Source organism: Hyperolius riggenbachi, chromosome 12 (assembly GCF_040937935.1).
Source record: "Hyperolius riggenbachi isolate aHypRig1 chromosome 12, aHypRig1.pri, whole genome shotgun sequence".
Lineage (NCBI taxonomy): Eukaryota > Metazoa > Chordata > Amphibia > Anura > Hyperoliidae > Hyperolius > Hyperolius riggenbachi.
Window position 1 is genome coordinate 205,831,870 of NC_090657.1, and position 11,117 is coordinate 205,842,986.

The following is an 11,117-nucleotide window of genomic DNA, read 5'->3' on the forward strand; positions in this document are numbered from 1 at the left end:
AATCTCCACGTTGTTCTGGTTTGGTCTTATAGGAAAGTGACATGGGACCTCAAGCCGTGATCCCGCGCTTACAGCGATCTCTTCAGGGATCAAACTGATGGAGGTGACATCCACACCTGGAGGAAGGAAAGAGACAATTGGCAGTGGAATGCTTGTAGGAAATCATTATAGAAGACTAAAACACAATAAACTCATTACTAGTAAAATGTCCCACCCTGCCCTCAGGAAACAGGGCCACCCACTAATCAGCAGAAATGTGGGCACTGCTGAAGGAGCCTATTGAAATATCACCAACGTGGGGAAGTTTAGATGCCCACTAAACATCAAGCACCAGGCCGCCTGCAAAGCAAAATATGGCTACAAATAGCAGACGCTCAAGTTTCCCCACAGTTTGGTTTGGTCTTATAGGAAAGTGACATGGGATCACAAGCTGTGATCCCACGCTTACAGCGATCTCTAAAGGGATCAAACTGATGGAGGTGATATCCACACCTGGAGGAAGGAAAGAGAGACAATTGTCAGTGGAATGCTTGTACGAAATCATTCTAGAAGACTAAAACACAATAAACTGTCTTGTAGGAAATCATGGAGGTGACATCCACACCAGGAGGAAGGAAAGTGAGACAATTGTCAGTGGAATGCTTGTACGAAATCATTCTAGAAGACTAAAACACAATAAACTGTCTTGTAGGAAAACATTCTAGAAGACTAACCCCACCTCAATCTCCACGTTATTCTGGTTTGGTCTTCTAGGAAAGTGACATGGGACCTCAAGCCGTGATCCCGCGCTTACAGCGATCTCTTCAGGGATCAAACTGATGGAGGTGACATCCACACCTGGAGGAAGGAAAGAGACAATTGGCAGTGGAATGCTTGTAGGAAATCATTCTAGAAGACTAAAACACAATAAACTGTCTTGTAGGAAATCATGGAGGTGACATCCACACCTGGAGGAAGGACAGAGACAATTGGCAGTGGAATGCTTGTAGGAAATCATTCTAGAAGACTAAAACACAATAAACTCATTACTAGTAAAATGTCCCACCCTGCCCTCAGGAAACAGGGCCACCCAATAATCAGCAGAAATGAGGGCACTGCTGAAGGAGCCCATTGAAATATCACCAACGTGGGGAAGTTTAGATGCCCACTAAACATCAAGCACCAGGCCGCCTGCAAAGCAAAATATGGCTACAAATAGCAGACGCTCAAGTTTCCCCACATTTTTGTTTGGTCTTATAGGAAAGTGACATGGGACCACAAGCTGTGATCCCACGCTTACAGCGATCTCTTCAGGGATCAAACTGATGGAGGTGATCTCCACACCTGGAGGAAGGAAAGAGAGACAATTGTCATTGGAATGCTTGTAGGAAATCATTCTAGAAGACTAAAACACAATAAACTGTCTTGTAGGAAATCATGGAGGTGACATCCACACCTGGAGGAAGGAAAGAGAGACAATTGTCAGTGGAATGCTTGTAGGAAATCATTCTAGAAGACTAAAACACAATAAACTGTCTTGTAGGAAATCATGGAGGTGACATCCACACCTGGAGGAAGGAAAGAGAGACAATTGTCAGTGGAATGCTTGTAGGAAATCATTCTAGAAGACTAAAACACAATAAACTGTCTTGTAGGAAAACATTCTAGAAGACTAACCTCACCTCAATCTCCACGTTATTCTGGTTTGGTCTTATAGGAAAGTGACATGGGACCTCAAGCCGTGATCCCGCGCTTACAGCGATCTCTTCAGGGATCAAACTGATGGAGGTGACATCTACACCTGGAGGAAGGAAAGAGACAATTGGCAGTGGAATGCTTGTAGGAAATCATTCTAGAAGACTAAAACACAATAAACTCATTACTAGTAAAAAGTCCCACCCTCCCCTCAGGAAACAGGGCCACCCACTAATCAGCAGAAATTTGGGCACTGCTGAAGGAGCCCATTGAAATATCACCAACGTGGGGAAATTTAGATGCCCACTAAACATCAAGCACCAGGCCGCCTGCAAAGCAAAATATGGCTACAAATAGCAGACACTCAAGTTTCCCCACATTGCTTGTATTTTAATCACTTCCTAACCACATTTTTTACCCCTTAAAAACCAGAGCAATTTTCATATCGCGCTCCTTATTAACGTTCTTGCTATTAATTACACAAATTATCTATATATTGTTTTTTTCACCACCAATAAGGCTTTCTGTGGATGGTACTTCTTACTAAGAATTATTTTATGTTACATACATTTTAAAGATAATCTGTATTTTTAAAATCGCACAAAAGTAAACAGTGCGTTAGGGGACATCTCCTATTCCCCTTTGTCACAATTTTGCTGCTCCCCGCTGCATTAAAAGTAGTCAAAAATCGTTTTAAAAAGTTTGTTCTTAACCTCCTGAGCGATAATCCCGAGCTGAGCTCGGGGTATATCGCGCAGGAGGATTTCTCAGGCCCCTGGTGGGCCGATTTGCATAATTTTTTTTTGTTACACGCAGCTAGCACTTTGCTAGCTGCGTGTAACTTCTGATCGCCGCCGATCCTGCGCCGCTTGCCGTGCCACGCAGCCCCCCCCCCCCCTACCCGACCCCTTGCGCAGCCTGGCCAATCAGTGCCAGGCAGCGCTGAGGGGTGGATCAGGACTCCCTCTGACGTCATGACGTCATCCCGCCCCGTCGCCATGGCGACCGGGGAAGCCCAGCAGGAAATCCCGTTCTGAACGGGATTTCCTGCTTACTCAGATCGCCGAAGGCGATCGGAGTAGGTGGGGGGATGCCGCTGCGCTGCTGCTATCATATAGCGAGCCCTGGGCTCGCTACATGATTTAAAAAATTAAAAATGTAAAAAAATAGTGCTGCGCCACCTCCTGGGCGATATAATTGTATCGCCTAGAGGGTTAAACAAACAAAATTGTTTCCAAAACCGGAAGTATGTTGATGTACTGTATGTCCACACATAGAAAATACATCCATACACAAGCAGGCTGTATACAGCCTTCCTTTTGAATCTCAAGAGATCATTTGTATGTTTACCTTCCCCCTGCAGCTCTCATCCACTGAAGAGTGACAGGATGATTGTTTCTCCTTGCAGACAGCTCTGTGTCTGTAATTCCTCAGTATGTGACAGCCCAGCTCCTTTCACAGCCTAACAGAAGATGATTTACCCAGCTTGTAAAAGGCAGCTCTCTTCTCTCACTGACGAGAGCAGAGAGGCTGCCTAAAGTAAATAACACACACGGGAGTGTGCATACACGGGGGGGGGGGGGGAGTGCATAACAGTTGAACAGCACTGAAGAGTTGGCAGCCTTCCAGACACAGCGCGACAGATCCGACAGGGGAAAGATGAGTTGATTTATTACAGAGACGGTGTTAGTAGAAAGTGCTGCAGTAAGCCAGAGCACATTAGAATAGATTTAGGAACTTGTAGGATCGTAGAAAAAAGGATGATATTTTTGATAGTCTCTTTAAAGTGAACCTTAAGTCACCTGAAAAAAATGAGTTTTACTCACCTGGCGCTTCCCTGAAACCACCTGCAGCCAATCGGTGCCCTCGCCGTGTCTCTGAGATCCTCCCGTCCTCGCCGGTAAACACTTCCGGTTTTGCCGTCAGGACCCGACAGGCATGGGAACGCGAGTGATTCTTCGCGTTCCCAGCCAAAATATCGCCCCCTATGCTGCTATTGCAGCCCAGAGGCCGCAATAGCAGCATAGGGGGCGATAGTATGGCTGGGAACGCGAAGAATCATTCGCTTTCCCATGCCTGTCGGCCGGTGACGGCCAATTGGGATGTGGTCGCCGGCGAGGACGGGAGGATCTCCGAGACACGGCGAGGGCACCGATCGGCTGCAGGGGGCTGAGGGGGAAGCCCCAGGTGAGTAAAACTAATTTTTTCCAGGTGACTTAAGTGCCTCTTTAAAGGGAATAATAAAAAAAAAATTGAAAAAATTCATTATTTCTCAGTTTTCGGCCATTATAGTTTTAAAATAAAACATGCTACCATATTTAAAACCCACACATTTTTGTTTGCCCATTTGTCCTGGTTGTCGCAACATTTAAAATATTTCCCTAGTACGTGTGGTGCCAATATTTTATCTGGAAATAAAGGTGCATTTTTCAGTTTAATTAGTTTTAATTCTATATATATATAATTAAAATCCTTTATTTGCAAAATTAAGTCATACTCCTACCTGACATACGTAATAAAAAGTCTATACGTTAACAATTTTTTTTTTAAATTGTGCCTTTTTATGTGGGTAACTATAGGGTAGGAGTGTAATGAGTTAAAATGTAATAAAAAAAAAAAAATATGTATAGCTACATGACGTGTGTATGCTTTTTACTTTTTGGCCACAAGATGGCACTACACTTTACTTCAGAGTATGGTAAACCGTACTCGGAAGTAGTTAATGTATCTGTTAATGTACATGAATTGCCAGTGTCAGCGAGATGCCGGCTTTTCATTCATGCAGGGACAGCGATCGGGAAGGAAACAAGCTGTTCCCAGTGCCTGATCACCTTAGCGGCGGTACTGCGGCAGATATGAACAGCAAAAGTGCGGCGATTGTGAACGGCGAGGTAAACAACACAGGTGCAGTGAAAGGTATCCACTGACTGCTGGTATACCAATTGCACTACCTACTGGTATACAAAACAGCAAGCGGTCATACAGATGCAGTGAGATATGCAGTGACTGGTATATAAAACAGTGTGGTCACACAGATGCAGTGGCTGGTATTATAATACAATGTGCAGCAGTCACACAGATGCAGTGAGATATGCAGTGACTGGTATATAAAACAGCGTGCGGTCACAGGTGCAGTGAAAGGTATGCAGTGACTGGTATTATAATACAATGTGCAGCAGCCACAGCAAGCACTGGATGTGCTGGGCCTGGCACAGTATAGCAATTAGCAAGGGCCAGCTGTGACAGACAGGGCTGTATATGCAGTGTCAGTGGGCCACAAAAAAACAAAAACATCACAAGACAATTAGCTCTCAAAAGAGCTGTTTTGGGGTTCTTTTCATCAACAAATATCAGCAAGGAGTAAGCTAACAGACCTCCTAACTATCACTTTCCCCATCTCTCCAATGTCTCCCTTCTCTCACTAATACAGCAGCACACAGAGTGAGAAAATGGCCAACGCTGCTGTCTTATATAAGGGGGGCAGGAGGGGGTGCAGCCTGTTTGGTTGCCATGTGTCTGCTGACTGTGATGTAGAGGGTCAAAGTTTAGCCCAATGATGTAGTATAGGGGCAGGTCGAACTCGCATAAAGTTTGCGGTACGACACGAATGTGCGATATTCGCGCTATTCAGTTCACGTGCGAACCGTTCGGGCCATCTCTACAGGTAATCCATGATCACGAGCTGTTTTTCCGAATCACGTGGTCTGATTCCTAATTCATGATCGCCTCTCGATCACGGATTCAGTTCCACATGCACCCTTGATCGTGGTCCAAATCTGGCACGTGATCACAGATTTAGCCGACTTTAGCAGTTATAGCAAAGCCCCCCTTACATGCTGGAAACTCCAAATTTGAAAGATATGTTAAGTGGAACGTTGGGAACAAGGTGATGACATTTTTTTTCAAAAAGACCTTATGGTTTTTGAGAAAATGCGGTAAATGACAGTTAATGTATGTACCGCATTTAAATGTATACTTTTTTCCTATGAAACTTCCTTTGAAACTTTAAAATCGATGAAAAAATGTTTTCCCTTTGTTCCCACTGTTCATCTTAATTACTTGCCGACCACCTTAAAGGGAACCAGAGGGGAATGTTAATAAAAAATAGAACAAGGTTTTATACATACCCGGGGCTTCTTCCAGCCCCATAAGCCTGGATCGCTCCCACGCCGCCATCCTCCGCTTCCTGTATCGGCGGTACCGGGTCCCGTCGCTTCCGGCGGACGCGGCTAATTGTCCGCATCACAGGGGCTCCCTCCATACCCGTACGCATGAGGCTGCGCAGTTGGCAACCTCATGCGTACGTATAAGGAGGGAGCCCTGTGTGATGCAGACAATTGGCCGCGTCTGCCGGCAGACTGGCGACAATGATGGGACCCGGTACCGGCGGATCAGGCAGCAGAGGACGACGGCGTGGGAGCGATCCGTGCATATGGGGCTGGAGGAACCACCAGGTATGTATAAGAGCTCCCCCCCCCCCAACGTCTCTGGTTCCCTTTAAGCCGATGGGCGGCAAACGACCGCAATACGCACATTGGCGGCAGGCATGGGTGTGCGGCGATTGTGACGCACTCTGCTGCCGGCAATAGGCTCCGCCCACCGTACGCTGTAACCCGCCAGCCAATTAGTAGCGCCGGCGGGTTTCAAACAGCGTGATCAGCCAATGGAAAGTGTATAATACACTTAGTTTATGTAACAGTTTATTATACAGGCTGCCTCCTCCTCTGATGGTCACTTCGTCGTCCGACCATCAGAGAGGACGGCAGCCCAGGAAGTGAACACCAGGACACACACTTTTGCCCACCCAAACCCCCCAAATGCCCACCCTGGCCCTCAGAACCACCCCAGCACACCACTGTTTGCACCCAAGCACCCCCCTAAAAACCCATCAATTACTCCCTGTCACTAACTGTCAACGCTATCCCCTAGATTAGGTCCCTAACTGCCCTCTGGGGTCCCCTGATCACCCCCCCCCCACCCTCAGATTCCCCCCCACACCACCCCCCTGTATTCTGTTTACATTTGTATACAGCTGCCTTACCCACTGATCGCCCACTAATCACCTGACTATCAGCCCTTGTCACCACCACCCATCAGAGCAGACCCTGAACTGTCCCTTGGGGGCACCTGATCACCCATCCAGACCCTCAGATTGCCCTTATACCTCCCTGTTTACATCTATTCTCCCCTGTAATCACTCACTGATCTCCCATCGTCACCCCCTGTGTCTGCCTCCCATCAGATCAGGACCCAAACTGCCCCGTGCAGGCACCTAATCAACTCCCACATCCTCAGATCGCCCTCAGACACTCTCCCCCCCCCCCCCCCCCCCCACACACACACACACAAAATCACCTTCCCAGTGCATTGTATTTGATTGTGCTGTAATTGTATTTGATTGTGCTAGCATTGTATTTTATTGTGCTTTAATAGTATTTGATTGTCCCATGATCGGCTTTGGTTGTCCTGTGATTTGAGTGCCCCGTGATTGGCTTCGATTGGTGTTTGATTGGCTTTGATTGTCCTGTGATTGTCCTGTGATTGGCTTCGATTGTCCTGTGATTGGCTTTGATTGTCCTGGGATTGGCTTGGATTGTCCCGTGATTGGCTTTGATTGTCCTGTGATTTCATTGCCCTGTGATTGGCCTGCGATTGCCCTGTGGTTGCTGTTGATTACCTTGTGATTTTCATTGACTACCTTGTGATTGGCTTTGTTTTCTTGTGATGGTTTCTGATTGCCTCTGATTCCCCACTCGCCACCCCCCACCCCAGATCACCACCCTGTCACTATCCTAGTGATCTAAAAACAGTGATCAGTGAAAACTCACTTTTTTAGTATCACTAGTGTTAGCAGTTAGGCCAGTTAGCTAGGCCCCTTTGTTAGTGTCAGTTAGTGCTTAGCCGACTGCACCACAGTCACTAATTAGCAACATCACTGTCGCTAATCAACATTGGTACTATATAGTATCTGTAAGTGATCATTACTGATCACAGTCAGATCTATATTGGGGTCACTAGGATCCACTAAACGCAGTGTTTGCCCGATCAGGCCTGATCGTTCGCCTTCACTTGCGTGCAGCCTGCCCCTCTGCAGTGACAGAATTTTTTTTTCCTGATCACTGCAAAAAACACTGTACAGTAGCTGTGGCACTGTAAAGAAAAGTTTTGATTTTTTTTTTTAATCAAAACTTAGTGACCACAGCTTTCTGCTCCTCAAGTACTCCCTTTTGCTAGGTAGGTGCTCTTTTTTTCTGGGTAGTCTCAGAGGAATACCCCCTAAATTTAGTAGTCCACCATGGCAAGAAAGGAGTATTCCGATGATGTGTGGTACAGGGCCCAGTCAGATTGGGACGACTCATTCGACGAATCTTCTGGGTCAGAGTTTGAACCTGTAGAGAACAGTGGCTCACTGACCGATAGTGATGACAAGGTTGAGGTCCCGGCTAGAGCCAAGCGTACCACACCCCATGCCGTATGACCGCAGGTGGCGCAGGATCAGCCTCAAGGGCAGCAGAGTGGTGATAGTGCTGGTCTGAGATTTCATGGTGGAGCAGGCACCAGCAGCACAGCATCTCCTGGACTTAGCACCAGTGCTTTCTTATACCCTGGTGAAGTAGCGAGCACCAGCATGGAAGTTGAAACTTGTTCGGTGGCACGTGCAGTAAGATCCCCATCGCAGCCACCAAGAAGACGGGCCCGTACCACCCCTAGTTTACCAGAGGTTTTGGGAAATCCCAATTGGCAATCCCCTGATTCCACTGCACCCGTACTGCCCCCTTTCACCGCCCAGTCTGGAGTCCAGGTGGAGACAGATAATCTAGGATCGGCCCTAGACTTTTTTTAATCTGTTCATCACCCAGGATCTCTTTGGCAGAGACCCAACCGTAAGGCCACACAATTTATAACTGCCAATCCGAATAACTTCCTTGCCCAGTCTTTTCGGTGGAAATCAGTTCGTTTCCGAAAACATTTTTGGGCCTTCTCCTTCACATGGGACTAGTCGCCGGGACTTCCCCCAACGGCTCATTACCACCAGACTTCAACGGGGGCAGAGGGCCGCCTTGTGTGCTGACGACCTGCTCGCGGTGAAATGGAAGGACAAGAGGAATGTTTACTTTCTGTCCACCATTCACACAGACACAACAGTCGAAATTCAACGGCGAACTGAGGTCATTGAAAAACCCCTTGTCGTCCACGACTATAATACTAACATGGGAGGGGTGGACTTCAATGACCAGAGGTTAGCGCCCTATTTAATTTCCCGGAAAACAAGACGCTGGTATAAAAAAAGTGTCTTTTTACCTCATTCCCTTGCCAATTTACAACAGCTTTGTTCTCTACAGTAAGGCTGGGAAAACTGGATCTTTTATTCAATTTCAAAAAGAGATCGTTATGGAACTCTTGTATCCCGGAGGTGCCGTGGCCCAACCCCCAGATGCAACTAGCCGGCTGCATGGAAGGCATTATGCCTATCCAATTCAGAGTACCCCAGGTTACCGCATCCGAAGAAAACGTTGTCGTGTCGGCAGCAGGGCTGGAATAAGGTGTGACACCACTGTTTACTGTCCCACCTCTCCTGACCAGCCTGGCTTATGCCTAGGGGCGTGTTTTGAGAGGTACCATAAGCAGGTACACTATTAGAGTAGGGAACTCCAGACACAGCAGTAGGCACACAAGGGTCTCTCAGTGCTATTTCACACTGCTGCGATGCGTTAGGGCAAATTGCCTAGCGAAAGTCACACTTTGCGGGTCCCTCCCCCACCCCACGCCGGAAGTGCTTGACTTAACGCTAGTGCATGCCTACGTTACTGCGTGGCTTCTGCGGCAATTTAGGTCAGCCCGGAAGTCATGTTAGTCTATGGCGACGCAGTTCATTACTAGGCCTAATGCTACTCTTGTGTTATTCCCTGAAGGTCTGTTTTGGGCGCTATGGTGCGGCGGGCTTGACCCACCGGATATGTCAATATGCAGTGTGAAACCAAACGTCTGGTTTCGAGAGACCCTAATACACAGGGCAGCCAGAAACCTCTCCTTTCACTTGGGACAAAATGCGTAATGTACTTCGCCACAACTCTGTGCGATTTGCACTTCGCATATTGTCCCATGGGGGAGGAGAGGTTTGTCCTCGGAAGGTAAGTAAAAAAAAAAACAAACAAAAAAAAAACAGGTGAGCAAAAAAGTGAATGTTTGGTTCACAATGTCAGGGTTTTGTTTGAAAAAATGTTTAAATGTTAATGAATTGCTTTGCTGCTTGCTTGTTTGTTTTTTTTGTTTGTTTTTTTTGTTTTCTCTTTTTTTCCATCCATTACCCTTCCAGGTGGACCGAGCGACCGACCAACCAGCTGCAGCACTGATGGTGCATCCTGACAGAAGCATTGCACGTCTGTCAGGTTGCACAAAATTGATGCATGCAGCGCTGCAGGACGAGATTTCTCCGCAGTAAAAAAGATACGTTTGACGAGGCATATGAGCTGAGGGGCGGTGTTGCAGTTCCTATGCTTTGGCAAGCACTTTGTATCAAACAAGAACTCTGGCAATGATTTGTTCATCCACAACATCGATCGGTGTGAATGGATAAATCGGGTTTGCCAGGGCATACGAGCTGAGTGGGTGGATGTTTTTGGGTGGCAGCTCCTATGTCCTGGCAGACGCCTTCCCCTTTTATATTATTTTTTTTTCTTCACATTTTTTTTTGGCAGATATTTTTTCATCCACATTGATTGTTTGACGGTCATTTTTCCTTTCAGCCCAGAGTGCATTACCCGTATGACCAATATAAGGCCCCGTTCACACTTGCGGTTTTGCAAAAACCGCACCGGATGTCCGGACCGCACCGGAGCCGGATCGGACCTGAACCGTACGGTTCCTGTCCGGATCCGGTCCGGATCCGGTCCGGTTGCATACGGTTTTCGTGCGGTATGAACACGGTTGCGGTCCGGATCCGGATTCTTAAAGAGATAACAACCTGTATAAATACCTGGGGTTCTGGGAGGTCAGCAGAAGCTCTGGGGTCATTGTTGGAGACAGCTGGACGTGTGGAGACCATCCTTGGATACAGAGACAGCAGTTGGGACCATGGATCCAGTCATTTTTTACGCTTATTACCTGGGAATTCTCTCCTTCCTGTTGTTTACCTACTACTATGTGGGGAGAAGGCGTGCTCCTCGCAGGAGATGGTGGGTGCACCCTCTACTAGCCAGGAGGCAGAGGAAGGGAGAGTTCCAGGCCCTCTACCGGGACCTCAGACGACACCCACAGAAGTTCTACAGCTACACTCGGATGTCTATTCCCCTGTAAGTATATAGGCCTAAATACACCAACCCCCACCATTCCTAAACACCCCACCCTCACCCCCACAACACCTCATCCCTGTATACCTAGCTAAACACACCACCCTGACCCCCACAACCCTGTATACCTAGCTATACACTACACCCCCACCC